We start from the raw sequence: 19,405 nt of genomic DNA on the forward strand, positions 1-19,405 counted from the left end.
TGAGTTAGATTGGAGATAAAGGCGTGAGAGAGACTCAATGGCCTTGAAGTTACAGGCATTTGAGAATTCATTTCGTTCTATAAACGGCAACTTTCATCGGATTTTCTTCTCGTTTTTTTTCAACCGAGTCTAAAACTATGTTAGCGACTGTGAAAAATGAAATGATATATCGAATTTAAAATAGATATCGACACATTGCCGTCGGTGTCATGTTGGGCGGTGTATGATACACCATGACGCGATTTTAAAAAATATATCTCTGCATTTTCCCGCGTGTGTGGAATGTTTGTGGAAAATTAAAGATTTCAAATAAACCTATTTAAAGTGTATGCGCACATAACTAATAAAAAAAACGAAGAAATATCTCTCGGTAATTTCCTGAAACATATTTTACTTCCGGCTAATATGTTGAATGAAATAAAAACGAAGAAATATATGTCGGCATCATTGTTGACGTTTTTGTGACGACTATCATCAAACGAAATAGTAATATATCATAACGGAAAAGCAAAAGCGAATTTTTAATATTTATCGACACATTGCCGGCGGTGTCATGTTGGGCGGTGTATGATACACCATGACGCGATTTAAAAAAATATATCTCTGCATTTTCCCGCGTGTGTGGATTGTTCTCAATTATTGCTGACACCGAGTCTAAAAGTAAAACCATCGATAAAAATGAAATCATATGGTGAGTTAGATTGGAGATAAAGGCGTGAGAGAGACTCAATGGCCTTGAAGTTACAGGCCTTTGAGAATTCATTTCGTTCTATAAACGGCAACTTTCATCGGATTTTCTTCCCGTTTTTTTTCAACCGAGTCTAAAACTATGTTAGCGACTGTGAAAAATGAAATGATTTATCGAATTTGATTTGAAATAAAACTGGGGGAGAGCAAGACACCACGGGCCTACAAAACAGGACTCAAAGCTATGCGAGTTAATAAAATGGTGGATATTTGTTTATAGCCACTCCCAGAATGGGTGGAGCTATGGGTGGAGCTACTCTGCAAACCGAGTAAGCCACACCCCGGACAGACACCCAACAGATAGACAGACAGACAGACAGAATCATCTACGGCTATTATAATATAGATATATATATATATATATATATATATATATATATATATATATATATATATATATATATATATATATACAGTATATATATATACAGTATATATATATACTAGCGGGGTCACCCGTGGGAATCCCACGGGCATGGATGTGTGTGACATTTCGACATATTGAGTTATATGCTGCACATTCATTTTTACAAAATGGTTACTGGCAAGTCATCAGATCCAGAAATGGTGTGAATTTAGTTATTTCACATAATATGTGACCCCTCACTCCTCTCCACCTGACACTCTCCTGTCTCCACCTGACACTCTCCTGTCTCCACCTGACACTCTCCTCTCTCCACCTAGCACTCCTCTCCTCTCCAAACCCTCACATCCCTCTCCTTTCCAATCCCTCACCTCTCCAATCCCTCACACTCCTCTCCTCTGCAATCCTTCACACGCCTCTCCAATCGCGCCTCACACTCCTCTCCAATCGCGCCTCACACTCCTCTCCAATCGCGCCTCACACTCCTCTCCAATCGTGCCTCACACTCCTCTCCAATCGTGCCTCACACTCCCCTCCAATCACTCCTCTCCAATCGTGCCTCACACTCCTCTCCAATCACGCCTCACACTCCTCTCCAATCGTGCCTCACACTCCTCTCCAATCGCGCCTCACACTCCTCTCCAATCGCGCCTCACTCGCCTCTCCAATCGGCTTTCCCCGTCTCGTTTCTCTCCTTTTTCTCCCGTCTCGTTCTTTTTCTTGCTCCAAATCGGCCCGTCGGAATCGGAAATCGGCCCGTCTCGCCCGTCGGCCCGTCGGAATCGGAAATCGGCCCGTCTTGCTTTTGTGCTTGTGCGTAAATAAATTGTGTTCATGACACCATTTCTGGTGTTGGGCTAGCGGCTAGGGTGCCGGCTTAGGATCCTGGGTTCGAATCTCGGTCGATCGCCGAATTAATGCCAGGGGGGTTGACTCAGCCTGTCATCCTTCCGAGGTCGGCTAATTGAGTACCAGTTCACTGGTAATTCCCTGTTTGTCGTTGAAGGCGGCAAAAAGGGTTGGCGTCAGGAAGGGCATCCGGCCGTAAAACATTGCTTCAAAAAGGGGACAAAAAAACAACAACTACCACGGTCCCCGAAAAGGCCAACCCCCGCTTTGCGGGGAAAAATGGCCTCTAAACGGTGGTTTTTACACCATTTCTGGATCTGATGACTTGCCAGTAACCATTTTGTAAAAATGAATGTGCAGCATCTAACTCAATATGTCGAAATGTCACACACATCCATGCCCGTGGGATTCCCACGGGTGACCCCGCAAGTTTGCATTGACGTTCGTCGATGGACTCGTTCGCCCGTCTCATTCGTTTTCTTGCTGCATCCTGTTCAAGTCTGCGTTCTTCATCGATCGTCTCATTCATTTTGGAAATAGAAGTTTCCACGCAGCGCATGAATTGTCACGATCCTCAAGAGGAATTTGTCTCGTAATCATCAAATGATAAATGGCAAGTAAATTATATTGTGGAAAATTAAAGATTTCAAATAAACCTATTTAAAGTGTATTCGCACATAACTAATTTTAAAAAACGAAGAAATATCTCTCGGTAATTTCCTGAAACATATTTTACTTCCGGCTAATAATGTTGAATTAAATAAAAACGAAGAAATATATGTCGGCATCATTGTTGACGTTTTTGTGACGACTGTCATCAAACGAAAAAGTAATATATCTTAACGGAAAAGCAAAAGCGAATTTTTAATATATATCGACACGTTGCCGTCGGTGTCATGTTGGGCGGTGTATGATACACCATGACGCGATTTTTAAAAATATATCTCTGCATTTTCCCGCGTGTGTGGAATGTTCTCAATTATTGCTGACACCGAGTCCAAAACCATCGATAAAAATGAAATCATATGGTGAGTTAGATTGGAGATAAAGGCGTGAGAGAGACTCAATGGCCTTGAAGTTGAAGTTACAGGCGTTTGAGAATTCATTTCGTTCTATAAACGGCAACTTTCATTGGATTTCCTTCCCGTTTTTTTTCAACCGAGTCGAAAACTATGTTAGCGACTGTGAAAAATGAAATGATATATCGAATTTTTAATATGTATCGACACGTTGCCGTCGGTGTCATGTTAGGCGGTGTATGATACACCATGACGCGATTTTAAAAAATATATCTGCATTTTCCCGCGTGTGTGGAATGTTCTCAATTATTGCTGACACCGACTCTAAAACCATCGATAAAAATGAAATCATATGGTGAGTTAGATTGGAGATAAAGGCGTGAGAGAGACTCAATGGCCTTGAAGTTACAGGCATTTGAGAATTCATTTCGTTCTATAAACGGCAACTTTCATCGGATTTTCTTCTCGTTTTTTTTCAACCGAGTCTAAAACTATGTTAGCGACTGTGAAAAATGAAATGATATATCGAATTTAAAATAGATATCGACACATTGCCGTCGGTGTCATGTTGGGCGGTGTATGATACACCATGACGCGATTTTAAAAAATATATCTCTGCATTTTCCCGCGTGTGTGGAATGTTTGTGGAAAATTAAAGATTTCAAATAAACCTATTTAAAGTGTATGCGCACATAACTAATAAAAAAAACGAAGAAATATCTCTCGGTAATTTCCTGAAACATATTGTAACGATTTTGAGAAGTGTAACGGGTTTTGAGAAGTGTAACGGGTTTTGAGGAGTGTAACAATTTTGGAGGAAGGGTAACGGATGTGAAGAGTATGGTTTTGGTATGGTAACATCCTGGTAATGTAAATAATGGTCGCAGCCGTCCTCCTAATTAATTTCATAGAACATACACGCAGGTCACGATATATCTTTTAAATAGTGTATTTCCTTATTCCATGTAGGCTAAGTATGTGTTTTCCACTAGATTGACTTTGCATTGTATCAAACAAAATAAGCGTAGGCCCTTCCAATTTCCCCAAAACCTCCCTTCCAATTGCCTTCCGCATTTTGGCTGGTTTTCTTCAAACCACCATTGGCCACGAGGTAAGGTTGGGGAAGAAAGGCGTGTCTCCACCTCGTCATAAGAAGCAAGGAGTGAACCAGCCCTAACAGCCAATCAACACCGCGGTGAGTGACCCGGTAGGCGCGCCCTCGGAGTCGGCGGCTTGATTTCGCTGGAGGTGATAAAAGCGACTGCAGGGGACTGCTTTACCAGTGCAGATGGGAGATGACTGGAGATGAGCTGGAGAGGAGCAACGAGGCTGCACCAAAGAGAGGCCTTGAGAGATACGCTGGGGGATGACCTGGAAGAGGAGCGCAATCCACCGCAAGCCCTACCTACCTACCTACCTGCCTGCCTGCAATACCCCCCTGTCGTTGGAGAGACGCGCTGAACGGAGGGAGACGGCTCCACCCCAGGAAGAGGAGCAGGTGTGCCGAGCCAGCGCGTGACGGCCGCGGATACGCGACGGAGGTTTTCCCGCCAAAACCGCAAGGGGTTGAATTGCCTTCCTCTCAAGCAATCAACCTCGAGCCATTACCTGCCTGCAATATCCATCGTGTGAGTGTGAACGTCCTGTCCTACTCGTTTGTCTTGGGGATTAAGTAAATGAAATAGAATAAGTTAACAATGCACTGTGTGACTGCTCTTTTCCATCTATTGCTGTAAATAATATTGGTCGCTCTAAAATATTGCTTGTGTGTGTATAATAAATCTGTTCTTCCTCCAAACTCTGTCTTTCTTCTCTCTTCTTCTCTTTCGGTCGCTTTAGAGGTTTCCCAATTGAATATCTGTAGCGCGATTAGTCAACGTTCGGTTGGAATCGGGTTCTAATCGGGGAGTAACTGTTCGGACGCGGTTAAATACACCACCGCTCGGTCAATATAACATCTAAAAACCGTGTCCGTAACAATTGGTGTCGAGGAGTCGGATTCGGACCCGGGACTAAATTTGTTAGGCCCAAATTTTAAAAAAAAAAATCTTGGTCAAAATTACGAGCTGCCGAAATTGTGTTTTTTATAAAACCCGAATTTTGAGATCGCGCCATGGACAATCAAGGCGATCGGATGTCGGTGGGGGAAATAGACGGGGTAGAATCGACCCAGGACCTCGGGGAAATGTAAGTGGGGAAAATGGTGGAGGAGAGTAAAGAAGGTGTGGTTGAGGGGGTATCAGGTGCACAAGATGGCGTCCTCGCGCACATGGTTGTTGCGGCACCAAATTTAGTCGCGGCAGTCGAGCCCGCAGTGCCAATGGACTTTTGCCTATTTATGACGCATTTCATGGCATCTATGAAGGGCGACAGCAGGGGATTGGATGCAATGATGGCTACCCAGGGAATCGACATGAAAAAAATGAGGAGGGAAGCAAAGGACAACCCGGAGGGATATCGGGAGCAAATAAACGACAGCATAAAAAAAATGGGGGAGTTCGTAGATGGCATGGGAGGCGGGAGAGGCACATCGGTGCACGACGAGGTAAAGCGGGTCGAAAAGCGCTGGTTGAGCGAAGCGGAGGAAAGCACGGGTACAATGACGGGGGTAGAAATCGCGACACGGGGTTTAGAAAAGCCAGCGGTCGCCGAGGTTAATAAAGAAAAAGCAGTAGCGGGAATAATTAAAATTGAAGAGATGACGGAGGTAGCCCGGGAATTGCAGGGAGAAATGGATTATGTACAAGGTCTGTGTTCAAATCATGATGTGATGCTCACTAACCAAATAAAGAGTTTGCAGGTGGCAAAGGAGGGGCGGAGACGAGGTACGGAGGTGAGTGGCAATGTACATGATGTGAGGGGAGATTCAGTCGGCTTGGGGATTGGTTTGGATCCGGGTGTTCGTGAAAGGCCGTTGGTGAAGTGTGTGACAGGTCAGGTGTGCGAAAAAAGAGGTGTGCGAGAATGTCCGACCATGGGGTGTGTGAGGAAAAAGTGCACGCCGAGGAGTGAGTGTGCCGTCAGGAGTGAGCCGGTCGAAGCGCGTGTGCGAGGGGGTACATGGAAGCGCGGTGTGGTGAGTGTTACGGAGGAAGTAACGAGAGAGTGTACACCTGTGGTGAGTGTTACGGAGGAAGTAACGAGAGAGTGTACACCTGTGGTGAGTGTTACAGAGGATGTAACGAGAAAGTGTACGTCTGTGGTGAGTGTTACGGAGGAAGTAACGAGAGAGTGTACACCTGTGGTGAGTGTTACGGAGGAAGTAACGAGAGAGTGTACACCTGTGGTGAGTGTTACGGAGGAAGTAACGAGAGAGTGTACACCTGTGGTGAGTGTTACAGAGGATGTAACGAGAAAGTGTACGTCTGTGGTGAGTGTTACAGAGGGTGTAACGGGAGAGTGTGCGCGAGAGGTATGGTGTGTAACAGGGAGAGCGTTGGTGGAATGTACGGACGGCGTTGGAACGCCAGGTTTTGTAAGGGTGAAAGGGGTAGCGTATGCTTGTAAGCATGCAAGTAAAGCATCGATGGTAACCAGGTTAGCGGTTAGGGCGACGGATAGCCGATGCGAGCACTCGGGGCGTGGGGTGCTTTGTTGGGTGCGAGGCCCGGCGCGGATCGATGCTGCGTCGCTTCTCTTCGAAGCGTCGTTGCCGATTCGGGCTTGGCCCCGCCCCGCACGGTCGAGTCCGGGCTTTGCCGGGCGAGGCGACCGGTCCGGTTCGAGGGCGAGTGGGAGGAGGCGGAACGGTGCCCCCTCGTGGGGACGGGGTTCCGACCGGGGGAGATTGAGCCATCGGGCCCGGGACCGCAAGGTGCCGCGCCGAGATGGTGCGTGGAGCCTCGGTCCAACCAAACCACCTCCCTTGAACCGAAAGCCGGACGGATTCAACCTGCAGGCAAAAAAAAAAACGACCCGCGTTCATTGCTCGGCTGTACGAAGCCGGGCTGTAGATGTGAATTGGCGCACCGAGAGGATGTAATAAGTAGACGGGTGATGGTGATAGTGATAGTAGTGATTTGAAACGAAATTTAGAAAAGTGAATAGAATTGGCAGTAAATGGAAAATTTTTGAATTGTTGGATTTGGACGAGCGAAATTGGTAGTGAGAGACCCCCGATGTGGTGGGATGGCAAATCCACCATCCCTCACAGGTGGGGGCAAATGCGCTATAGATTATGGGGTTTATGGCAGTGAAAACGAGCCAGGGAGGGCTTGGATAATGATAGGGATCTAGCGAAGATGACCTTAGGTAACGATAAGGTTAGTTAGTGACTGATACCTGTAGTGGGGACGCAGGTAGGTTAGTGTGGTTGATAATGACGTGGGAGCGCAATAGTTTAAAGGGACGACTGGGAAGCGCAAGTTTCAGAGGGGAGGAGTTAGCTGAGATGATGCCGTGTGTGGGAGAATGGAACAGGTGTGATTGCACAGGTGTGCAACTGAACAGGTGTGTGGAGCAGTGTATGAGGGAGTAGTGGTGATTGCGTGTTGTGTTGACCAAATGGTCCAGGAAGAAAGGAGGGTGCAGGTGGCACCAGGTATGATTGCACAGGTGTGCAACGACAGGTGAATGAAGAACAGGTGTATGTGGCTGTGTGGAATAAATGGTAGTGTGGAATATCTGGAGTATTGGAATGGATGGTCGTGGAGTGAGTATGGTGGAAATTGTGGAGTGGAGTGGATGGTGCGAAGGTGTGAATGGGGGAAGAGTGGACCCCATCACGGATACCCGGGGCGGGTAGTGTAAGTGTTAGGTAGAGGGTATAGGTAAATTGTAGTTGGATATTGGCATCTGTGGTGCGGGTGACAGAATGGTATGTGGATGGGTGCGTTGGTGTTGTGGAAATGGCTGGGCGTGTAGCCTGTTAGTGTGTGTAGTTGGTTTGGGCACTCCACCACTGTAAGGATGTCGGCCAGGTGAGGCCGCAGGTGGGCTCTGGGAGCCGGTAGTAGTTGTGTGGATGGGGCCCGAGGATCCGGAGGACGGACCCGGGTAGCCCAGTGCCAGAGGGCACCAAGGGGTGACAGAGCCAGGAGAGGGGCTGCCCCCAGTTAGATAGGTTAGGGTGAGGAGCTAGGTAAGCTCGGGTGGCAACTACAGTGGTGGAGGTGTGCAGGTGGGTAGACCTGTTGGGAGAGGTACACGTCGCAGCCCAGAAATTGTGCTAGAGCACCGGGAGATGAATCGGGGGAGTGAGACCCCAAAATTGAGGAGCACCACAGTTTGGCCAATGGGAATTGGTTATTAGAACCCATAGTGTAAGTTGGCCAATGAATTGGCAGGGAAAGACCCCGGGTAGTGTAAAGTGTGTTAAAATCATTTAGAGGATAGTTAGGATGAAGGATCTCCTCACACCATCTGCATCCACTCACCTGAGGTGACAGGTACTCCACACCATGCCATGTTTGATTATTTTTTTTACTGTGCAAATGTTTGGGTTGTGAGACGCATCATGACGTGGGTGTGACATTGTGCTTTGATGTTCCATCTCTGCCTCCTTATGAGGATTGATGATGAATTTGATGATGGCAAATTTTGAAGTAGAGGGATTGTGGTGACGAATTTGGTATAAGGGAAATATGGGGAAGACGTGACAGTAGTGACGAATTTGTAAATGGGTAGATTTTGTAAATATGGGGTAAGAGCAAGGGTAGTGTAGGTGACAGGGGGGTGACGTACGGTAGGGACGAGCTTTCTCACTTCGCCCTCCGTACGCATTTCACCTTGCATTGCCTTGTTTGACGTGTACCCTTGTGACCTTACCCCTCGCTCAATTGTCTTTCTTTTGTCTCCCACATGACCTGTGCGCCATTGGGTGCCGAGGGGAGCGTGCGTGAGGTGGCCATTGTGCGCCCGAGATTCCCAGAACCAGCACGCATTGCGTTGATGTACCACTTTATGGACCGCTGTTCGGCGGCCAAGTACCACTTGATGGACCCCAGGTTCTGGGGCAGGGCACCTCTGTTGGAAACCGGCCATAGTGGCCAGGGAATCTTGCTTGCGGACCTCGGTAAGGTGGCACCTATGCCAAACAGGTGGACCACCCTTAGTTGGCCCCTGAGGCCCTAAATAAAAATGGACACAAGTTGTGCTTTTTTTAGTATGTCCAAATAGGCCGCATGAAGCCAGAAGACGTCGGGAAGAACATCGGCCCAGCAGAGAAGGAGAAGACCACCACCAGTTGTTTTGTTGAGTTTATTATGAACCATGGTGACTGCGCACCGAGTGGTGCTTTGTGGTGCTGGTGGTGCTTTTGGGTGCTTTGGTGGTATTGGTACTGGTACTGGTGCATCGATGCAATGCGTGCTGTCTCCTCCCTCCCAACAGGAATTTCTTTCTCTTGTTCCCTAAAAAGAAAAGAAAAAAACACACAGGTCCTGGGTTGCGTTGTAAATAAGAAATCACGTCATTGTAAATAATGCTCCCCACCGTAAATGTATAGTTTCAGAATAATTCCGTAATTCGGTTAGCTGTGGGCTTGAGTCTGTTAGACAGGATGCAATGCAATAGGGGGACATACTTATTTGTGTTTTAAAATTGTCACACTCAGGGTCAGGTTAATTGTAGAGGGAATTACACCTACATGTCACACTCAGTTAAGTCTAGTAGGCCCGAGGACGTGCCTGAAGAAAGGAGGGTGCAGTGTAACGATTTTGAGAAGTGTAACGGGTTTTGAGAAGTGTAACGGGTTTTGAGGAGTGTAACAATTTTGGAGGAAGGGTAACGGATGTGAAGAGTATGGTTTTGGTATGGTAACATCCTGGTAATGTAAATAATGGTCGCAGCCGTCCTCCTAATTAATTTCATAGAACATACACGCAGGTCACGATATATCTTTTAAATAGTGTATTTCCTTATTCCATGTAGGCTAAGTATGTGTTTTCCACTAGATTGACTTTGCATTGTATCAAACAAAATAAGCGTAGGCCCTTCCAATTTCCCCAAAACCTCCCTTCCAATTGCCTTCCGCATTTTGGCTGGTTTTCTTCAAACCACCATTGGCCACGAGGTAAGGTTGGGGAAGAAAGGCGTGTCTCCACCTCGTCATAAGAAGCAAGGAGTGAACCAGCCCTAACAGCCAATCAACACCGCGGTGAGTGACCCGGTAGGCGCGCCCTCGGAGTCGGCGGCTTGATTTCGCTGGAGGTGATAAAAGCGACTGCAGGGGACTGCTTTACCAGTGCAGATGGGAGATGACTGGAGATGAGCTGGAGAGGAGCAACGAGGCTGCACCAAAGAGAGGCCTTGAGAGATACGCTGGGGGATGACCTGGAAGAGGAGCGCAATCCACCGCAAGCCCTACCTACCTACCTACCTGCCTGCCTGCAATACCCCCCTGTCGTTGGAGAGACGCGCTGAACGGAGGGAGACGGCTCCACCCCAGGAAGAGGAGCAGGTGTGCCGAGCCAGCGCGTGACGGCCGCGGATACGCGACGGAGGTTTTCCCGCCAAAACCGCAAGGGGTTGAATTGCCTTCCTCTCAAGCAATCAACCTCGAGCCATTACCTGCCTGCAATATCCATCGTGTGAGTGTGAACGTCCTGTCCTACTCGTTTGTCTTGGGGATTAAGTAAATGAAATAGAATAAGTTAACAATGCACTGTGTGACTGCTCTTTTCCATCTATTGCTGTAAATAATATTGGTCGCTCTAAAATATTGCTTGTGTGTGTATAATAAATCTGTTCTTCCTCCAAACTCTGTCTTTCTTCTCTCTTCTTCTCTTTCGGTCGCTTTAGAGGTTTCCCAATTGAATATCTGTAGCGCGATTAGTCAACGTTCGGTTGGAATCGGGTTCTAATCGGGGAGTAACTGTTCGGACGCGGTTAAATACACCACCGCTCGGTCAATATAACATCTAAAAACCGTGTCCGTAACAATATTTTACTTCCGGCTAATATGTTGAATGAAATAAAAACGAAGAAATATATGTCGGCATCATTGTTGACGTTTTTGTGACGACTATCATCAAACGAAATAGTAATATATCATAACGGAAAAGCAAAAGCGAATTTTTAATATTTATCGACACATTGCCGGCGGTGTCATGTTGGGCGGTGTATGATACACCATGACGCGATTTAAAAAAATATATCTCTGCATTTTCCCGCGTGTGTGGATTGTTCTCAATTATTGCTGACACCGAGTCTAAAAGTAAAACCATCGATAAAAATGAAATCATATGGTGAGTTAGATTGGAGATAAAGGCGTGAGAGAGACTCAATGGCCTTGAAGTTACAGGCCTTTGAGAATTCATTTCGTTCTATAAACGGCAACTTTCATCGGATTTTCTTCCCGTTTTTTTTCAACCGAGTCTAAAACTATGTTAGCGACTGTGAAAAATGAAATGATTTATCGAATTTGATTTGAAATAAAACTGGGGGAGAGCAAGACACCACGGGCCTACAAAACAGGACTCAAAGCTATGCGAGTTAATAAAATGGTGGATATTTGTTTATAGCCACTCCCAGAATGGGTGGAGCTATGGGTGGAGCTACTCTGCAAACCGAGTAAGCCACACCCCGGACAGACACCCAACAGATAGACAGACAGACAGACAGAATCATCTACGGCTATTATAATATATATATATATATATATATATATATATATATATATATATATATATATATATATATATATATATATATATATATATATATATATATATATATATATATATACAGTATATATATATACAGTATATATATATACTAGCGGGGTCACCCGTGGGAATCCCACGGGCATGGATGTGTGTGACATTTCGACATATTGAGTTATATGCTGCACATTCATTTTTACAAAATGGTTACTGGCAAGTCATCAGATCCAGAAATGGTGTGAATTTAGTTATTTCACATAATATGTGACCCCTCACTCCTCTCCACCTGACACTCTCCTGTCTCCACCTGACACTCTCCTGTCTCCACCTGACACTCTCCTCTCTCCACCTAGCACTCCTCTCCTCTCCAAACCCTCACATCCCTCTCCTTTCCAATCCCTCACCTCTCCAATCCCTCACACTCCTCTCCTCTGCAATCCTTCACACGCCTCTCCAATCGCGCCTCACACTCCTCTCCAATCGCGCCTCACACTCCTCTCCAATCGCGCCTCACACTCCTCTCCAATCGTGCCTCACACTCCTCTCCAATCGTGCCTCACACTCCCCTCCAATCACTCCTCTCCAATCGTGCCTCACACTCCTCTCCAATCACGCCTCACACTCCTCTCCAATCGTGCCTCACACTCCTCTCCAATCGCGCCTCACACTCCTCTCCAATCGCGCCTCACTCGCCTCTCCAATCGGCTTTCCCCGTCTCGTTTCTCTCCTTTTTCTCCCGTCTCGTTCTTTTTCTTGCTCCAAATCGGCCCGTCGGAATCGGAAATCGGCCCGTCTCGCCCGTCGGCCCGTCGGAATCGGAAATCGGCCCGTCTTGCTTTTGTGCTTGTGCGTAAATAAATTGTGTTCATGACACCATTTCTGGTGTTGGGCTAGCGGCTAGGGTGCCGGCTTAGGATCCTGGGTTCGAATCTCGGTCGATCGCCGAATTAATGCCAGGGGGGTTGACTCAGCCTGTCATCCTTCCGAGGTCGGCTAATTGAGTACCAGTTCACTGGTAATTCCCTGTTTGTCGTTGAAGGCGGCAAAAAGGGTTGGCGTCAGGAAGGGCATCCGGCCGTAAAACATTGCTTCAAAAAGGGGACAAAAAAACAACAACTACCACGGTCCCCGAAAAGGCCAACCCCCGCTTTGCGGGGAAAAATGGCCTCTAAACGGTGGTTTTTACACCATTTCTGGATCTGATGACTTGCCAGTAACCATTTTGTAAAAATGAATGTGCAGCATCTAACTCAATATGTCGAAATGTCACACACATCCATGCCCGTGGGATTCCCACGGGTGACCCCGCAAGTTTGCATTGACGTTCGTCGATGGACTCGTTCGCCCGTCTCATTCGTTTTCTTGCTGCATCCTGTTCAAGTCTGCGTTCTTCATCGATCGTCTCATTCATTTTGGAAATAGAAGTTTCCACGCAGCGCATGAATTGTCACGATCCTCAAGAGGAATTTGTCTCGTAATCATCAAATGATAAATGGCAAGTAAATTATATTGTGGAAAATTAAAGATTTCAAATAAACCTATTTAAAGTGTATTCGCACATAACTAATTTTAAAAAACGAAGAAATATCTCTCGGTAATTTCCTGAAACATATTTTACTTCCGGCTAATAATGTTGAATTAAATAAAAACGAAGAAATATATGTCGGCATCATTGTTGACGTTTTTGTGACGACTGTCATCAAACGAAAAAGTAATATATCTTAACGGAAAAGCAAAAGCGAATTTTTAATATATATCGACACGTTGCCGTCGGTGTCATGTTGGGCGGTGTATGATACACCATGACGCGATTTTTAAAAATATATCTCTGCATTTTCCCGCGTGTGTGGAATGTTCTCAATTATTGCTGACACCGAGTCCAAAACCATCGATAAAAATGAAATCATATGGTGAGTTAGATTGGAGATAAAGGCGTGAGAGAGACTCAATGGCCTTGAAGTTGAAGTTACAGGCGTTTGAGAATTCATTTCGTTCTATAAACGGCAACTTTCATTGGATTTCCTTCCCGTTTTTTTTCAACCGAGTCGAAAACTATGTTAGCGACTGTGAAAAATGAAATGATATATCGAATTTTTAATATGTATCGACACGTTGCCGTCGGTGTCATGTTAGGCGGTGTATGATACACCATGACGCGATTTTAAAAAATATATCTGCATTTTCCCGCGTGTGTGGAATGTTCTCAATTATTGCTGACACCGACTCTAAAACCATCGATAAAAATGAAATCATATGGTGAGTTAGATTGGAGATAAAGGCGTGAGAGAGACTCAATGGCCTTGAAGTTACAGGCATTTGAGAATTCATTTCGTTCTATAAACGGCAACTTTCATCGGATTTTCTTCTCGTTTTTTTTCAACCGAGTCTAAAACTATGTTAGCGACTGTGAAAAATGAAATGATATATCGAATTTAAAATAGATATCGACACATTGCCGTCGGTGTCATGTTGGGCGGTGTATGATACACCATGACGCGATTTTAAAAAATATATCTCTGCATTTTCCCGCGTGTGTGGAATGTTTGTGGAAAATTAAAGATTTCAAATAAACCTATTTAAAGTGTATGCGCACATAACTAATAAAAAAAACGAAGAAATATCTCTCGGTAATTTCCTGAAACATATTTTACTTCCGGCTAATATGTTGAATGAAATAAAAACGAAGAAATATATGTCGGCATCATTGTTGACGTTTTTGTGACGACTATCATCAAACGAAATAGTAATATATCATAACGGAAAAGCAAAAGCGAATTTTTAATATTTATCGACACATTGCCGGCGGTGTCATGTTGGGCGGTGTATGATACACCATGACGCGATTTAAAAAAATATATCTCTGCATTTTCCCGCGTGTGTGTATTGTTCTCAATTATTGCTGACACCGAGTCTAAAAGTAAAACCATCGATAAAAATGAAATCATATGGTGAGTTAGATTGGAGATAAAGGCGTGAGAGAGACTCAATGGCCTTGAAGTTACAGGCCTTTGAGAATTCATTTCGTTCTATAAACGGCAACTTTCATCGGATTTTCTTCCCGTTTTTTTTCAACCGAGTCTAAAACTATGTTAGCGACTGTGAAAAATGAAATGATTTATCGAATTTGATTTGAAATAAAACTGGGGGAGAGCAAGACACCACGGGCCTACAAAACAGGACTCAAAGCTATGCGAGTTAATAAAATGGTGGATATTTGTTTATAGCCACTCCCAGAATGGGTGGAGCTATGGGTGGAGCTACTCTGCAAACCGAGTAAGCCACACCCCGGACAGACACCCAACAGATAGACAGACAGACAGACAGAATCATCTACGGCTATTATAATATAGATATATATATATATATATATATATATATATACAGTATATATATATATATATATACAGTATATATATATATATATATACAGTATATATATATATATATATATATATATATATATATATATATATATATATATATATATACATATATATATACATATATATATACATATACATATATATATTGTTGTAGAAATGAGAATTGTGTTTTTTATTGTTGTAAAAAATATCACCCTCCTTCCTCCAGTTGTTGTGTATAAAGGTCAAAGGGCGTCCCTTAGTTAGGTCATATACAATCACGTTAGCCAATCATAGATTTCCTCCTTGTTGGTAGTTATTTCCTTATTCTGTGTATGAGGTTAAGGCTTTGTCTTCCATTAATTAATACTCCATTGCACCGAATTCAAATAGATAGATCCCCTTTTTCAAATTCCCCCAAAGCCTTTATTGCCAACTGCATTTATTACCAACTGCATTTGCCTCCATTGAGCACGCGGTCGGCTCGGAGAAGAAAGGCGTGTCTCCACCTCATCATAGAGGGGAGGAGTGAGCCAGCCCTTGCCGACCAACCCAGAACGAGGGGTTTGGCTTTGAGAGGGCGTGGGGAGAACCGTCGAGTAGGTTCGCGAAGGTTGAAGGGCGTGGCCTATATAACCCGCACCACGACGCCCCCCATAAGACGCGCAAGAGAGGAGACGATATAAGAGACGCGCAAGAGAGGAGACGATATAAGAGACGCGTAAGAGAGGAGACGATATAAGAGACGCGCACGAGAAGAGACGATATATGAGACGCGCAAGAGAGGAGACGATATAAGAGACGCGCAAGAGAGTAGATGATATAAGAGACACGCACAAGAAGAGACGATATACGAGACGCGCAGGAGAAGAGACGATATACGTGCCGCGCAAGAGGTGAGAGAGAGAGAGAGAGTCCACCACCATCAGTTGAGTCCACCACCACCAGCTTGGAGTCCACCACCACCAGCTTTGAGACCACGCAGTTTCGACCCGCTGCGACGCGGGAGCCGGATTGCGGTGGCATCGGTGGCCGTCGAGGTCCCGCCCGACGTCCCGTGCGGGATCAAGCTCCAGCTCCGGTTCCCGTTGGACCTTCCTCTCCTTCCACCAAATCGTTCCTGCCTTCATTTCCCCATTCATGTGAGTTTGATTGTCGTCCGTTTTGTGTGTCTCGTCCTGGGTATATTTAAGACTGTAGGTAAGATAGTGTTGCACTGTGTCTCCTTGATTCCTTCTGTCTTTATTTTATTATCTTTCCTTCTTCCTTGGTTCTTTTGGTCCTGTAAATAGTAGGAATAAATATACAGTGGAACCTTGACTTACGAGTTTAATTCGTTCCGTGACCGAGCTCGTAACTCAAATTGCTCGTATCTCAAATCAAATTTCCCCATTGAAATGCATTGAAATGCTATTAATCCGTTCCAGCCCGCCAAAAACCACACCAATTTTTTAAAAAATATACAGTATATATAAAAATATCTCGCGCTTTATATTTCACCTGTATGCAGCATACAAGTTGGCAGGATGGCCTGGACTGGAGGTACGCACACTTGACTCTAAAGTCTAAACTGTCCAGCCTGGGTTTGAATCCCGACCCAGCTATAACCTGTCATGGGTGAATCACAGGCAGGGTGATTCATCAATGTGTGTACCGCTAAACTGGGCGCCCCGTTTGCGTCCCATTAGTTGTTGGATGTTAAGGATCTCACCGTGTTTTCCACAAAGAGAAGGCGAGCTATCGCCGGCACTCTGAACAAGTTGTGGCCTGGCATGGCATGAACATGAAAACATGAACATGAACATGAAATGTTCGACATGAACATGAAATTTTCCGAAATAACCAAAATGCGAAAACAAAAACGCAGCGCTATACGACAGAGATACGTACTGTACTTGAACGGCAAGATAACCACGTGACCAGAACCTACCTGGCGGCATAAACTCGAAATAACCAAAATGCGAAAACAAAAACGCAGCGCTATACGACAGAGATACGTACTGTACTTGAACGGCAAGATAACCACGTGACCAGAACCTACCTGGCGGCGTAAACTCGAAATAACCAAAATGCGAAAACAAAAACGCAGCGCTATACGACAGAGATACGTACTGTACTTGCACGGCAAGATAACCACGTGACCGGGTGGCGAAAGCTCATAACTCGGATCTCGCCTCGCATCTCAAAGCAATAAACCGCCCGAGCGACGGCTCGTATCTCAAAAAACTCGTAAGTTGGGGCACTCGTAAGTCAAGGTTCCACTGTAGTAGCATTTTCAAACCTTTTTGCCTTCGTCTTCCTCTTCTTCACATCCGTGTCGTCTTTGTGATTTCTCCATTGGGCACCTGTGGCACGATTTGGCCAACGTTTATGAATCGGGTTAGTCTTGGTAATAGTTCGTGCCGCGGTTGCTAAACACCGCTCGGCAATCAATTAACATCTGTCCGCGGTACGAACGGGGCTGGGCACCGGCCTTTCCGGAGGTCGCGGTACGGCGTCAGGGACCACGTCGGTCAGCAATAAACAAGGGGTCTAATCCCCCCTCAAAGGGGAACCATAGGCCGACGTTGGGTTCCGCAACAATATATATATATATATATATATATATATATATATATATATATATATATATATATATATATATACATATATATATATACACATATATATATATACATATATATATATATATATATATATATATATATACTGTTATATATATATATATATATATATATATATATATATATATATATATCTACGGTTTTGAGGTTTGCACAATGAGCTCAATAAAGGTTAAAGGTTGCCACCCATAGATGGTCACACAAGCAACATGTAGCCTCGTTTGTAGTATAGTTATTTCTTAGTATGTGTGAGAGTAGGCCCTTTCCAGTGTTAATTCTGCGTTGTGTAAAGCCAGGAAAATAGGCCCTAACGCCACCGATCATCCTACGTCCGTAACCTCAATACAGTTTGTTAACGTCAGTTCATTTTGGGCGAGGTAACACGACGGTGGCAGAGGAGGGTCGGGGCGGAGTCGAGGCAGAGCGGCAGAGGCGATGACGGTAAGCATGAGCCGCCAATCAGGGCTCAGAGGTGGTGGCGTCAGAGGGCATGGTGAGAAGAGTCTGGTGAGTTCCTGAAGGTTTGCGGGGCGTGCCTATATAACCCGCTGCGCAAAGCCCTCGACAGGACTTGCAGAGAGGGAGAGGACTAGAGCGGAGGACTGCAGCAGTGTGGAGGACAGAAGCGGGGGACTGGCATCGAGGAGCTTGTGATGAGAGAACTTGCATTGTACCGCTTGATGAACTTGACTATCGCATAACAACGCGCGTGCCAACCAACACCCAGTGAATTGAGGAAGAAGAGTTGGTCACTGGATATACGCGGGCGCATCCAGGCACGTTTATAACGAACTTGCGCATTTCAGCCAAGCGAGTGAACGAGGCTGGGTAACCGCCCTTTGCCGTAAAAGCCCTCCCGCCATTTGCCGTAAAGGTCCTCCCTACCGTCCGCCCCGATATATCGCCATTGCTCAAGAGACACGCTACGTGGCCCTGCCTTCGCCTCCCTCCATCTTCGCGGACGTGCCGGGGAGCGTGGAGAGCTGGACGATGACCCTCCTTGGACGTGCTGGGGAACACCTGCCCATCTGCAATACCCCTTGTGAGTGTGAGTGAGACGGGCCTGTTGTCTTTGGGGTAATTAAGACTGTATAAGGATTTATCTGTGTCTCTTCGTCCTGAACTGTATATATGTGTGATAATCATTAAACCTATCTGTTCTTCCTTTCTTCTTGATTCGATCGTTTCTGTGATTTCTCCAATTGACTAAGCGTGGCACGAATAAGATCACTCCAATCGGGTTCCAACATTAAGACTGCGCGGATCACGTGTACGCAAACCGCTCGGCGTACTCCATCCACATGTGGTTTGTGCGAGGCTTGCTACCTCGTTTCCGTGGCGGCGCGAGTACTTAGGTACGAGTGAGAATTTGGTCCGGGAACCCTATTTCGCGCTCGCCCGGAAAGGACGTAATAAGTCTCGGTTCCGCCAAGGCCCAGTAAAGACAAGGGGATTAATCCCCCCCTTGATAAGGGGAGAAGGCCGGCGAGAGAACCGCAACATTTGGTGTCAGGAGTTTGGGATAGGACCCGAAGTGCGCTTAACGCACTCCAAAATTACGAGCGACCAAAATTTAGTTTTTTAAATCTAAATTTTTAAGTTCGTGCCATGGCTAGTCAAAGAGATCGAATGCCGGTGGGGGTAGAAGAGGAGGTAGATAACGAGGAATTAATGACCCAGGACCCCCGGGAAGAATTGGGAGAAGAGGAGAACATTGATGAGGGGCCGGCAGTAGGAGTAGAGAATGGCGGCGCCTCGCACGTGACGGCGAGTGCCGAGCCCACGATGCATGGGGACTTCCAATTTATTTATGGCACAAATGAGGGCCTATATAATA

The sequence above is a fragment of the Myxine glutinosa genome, chromosome 3, assembly GCF_964187855.1.
Source record: "Myxine glutinosa chromosome 3, kmMyxGlut1.1, whole genome shotgun sequence".
Lineage (NCBI taxonomy): Eukaryota > Metazoa > Chordata > Myxini > Myxiniformes > Myxinidae > Myxine > Myxine glutinosa.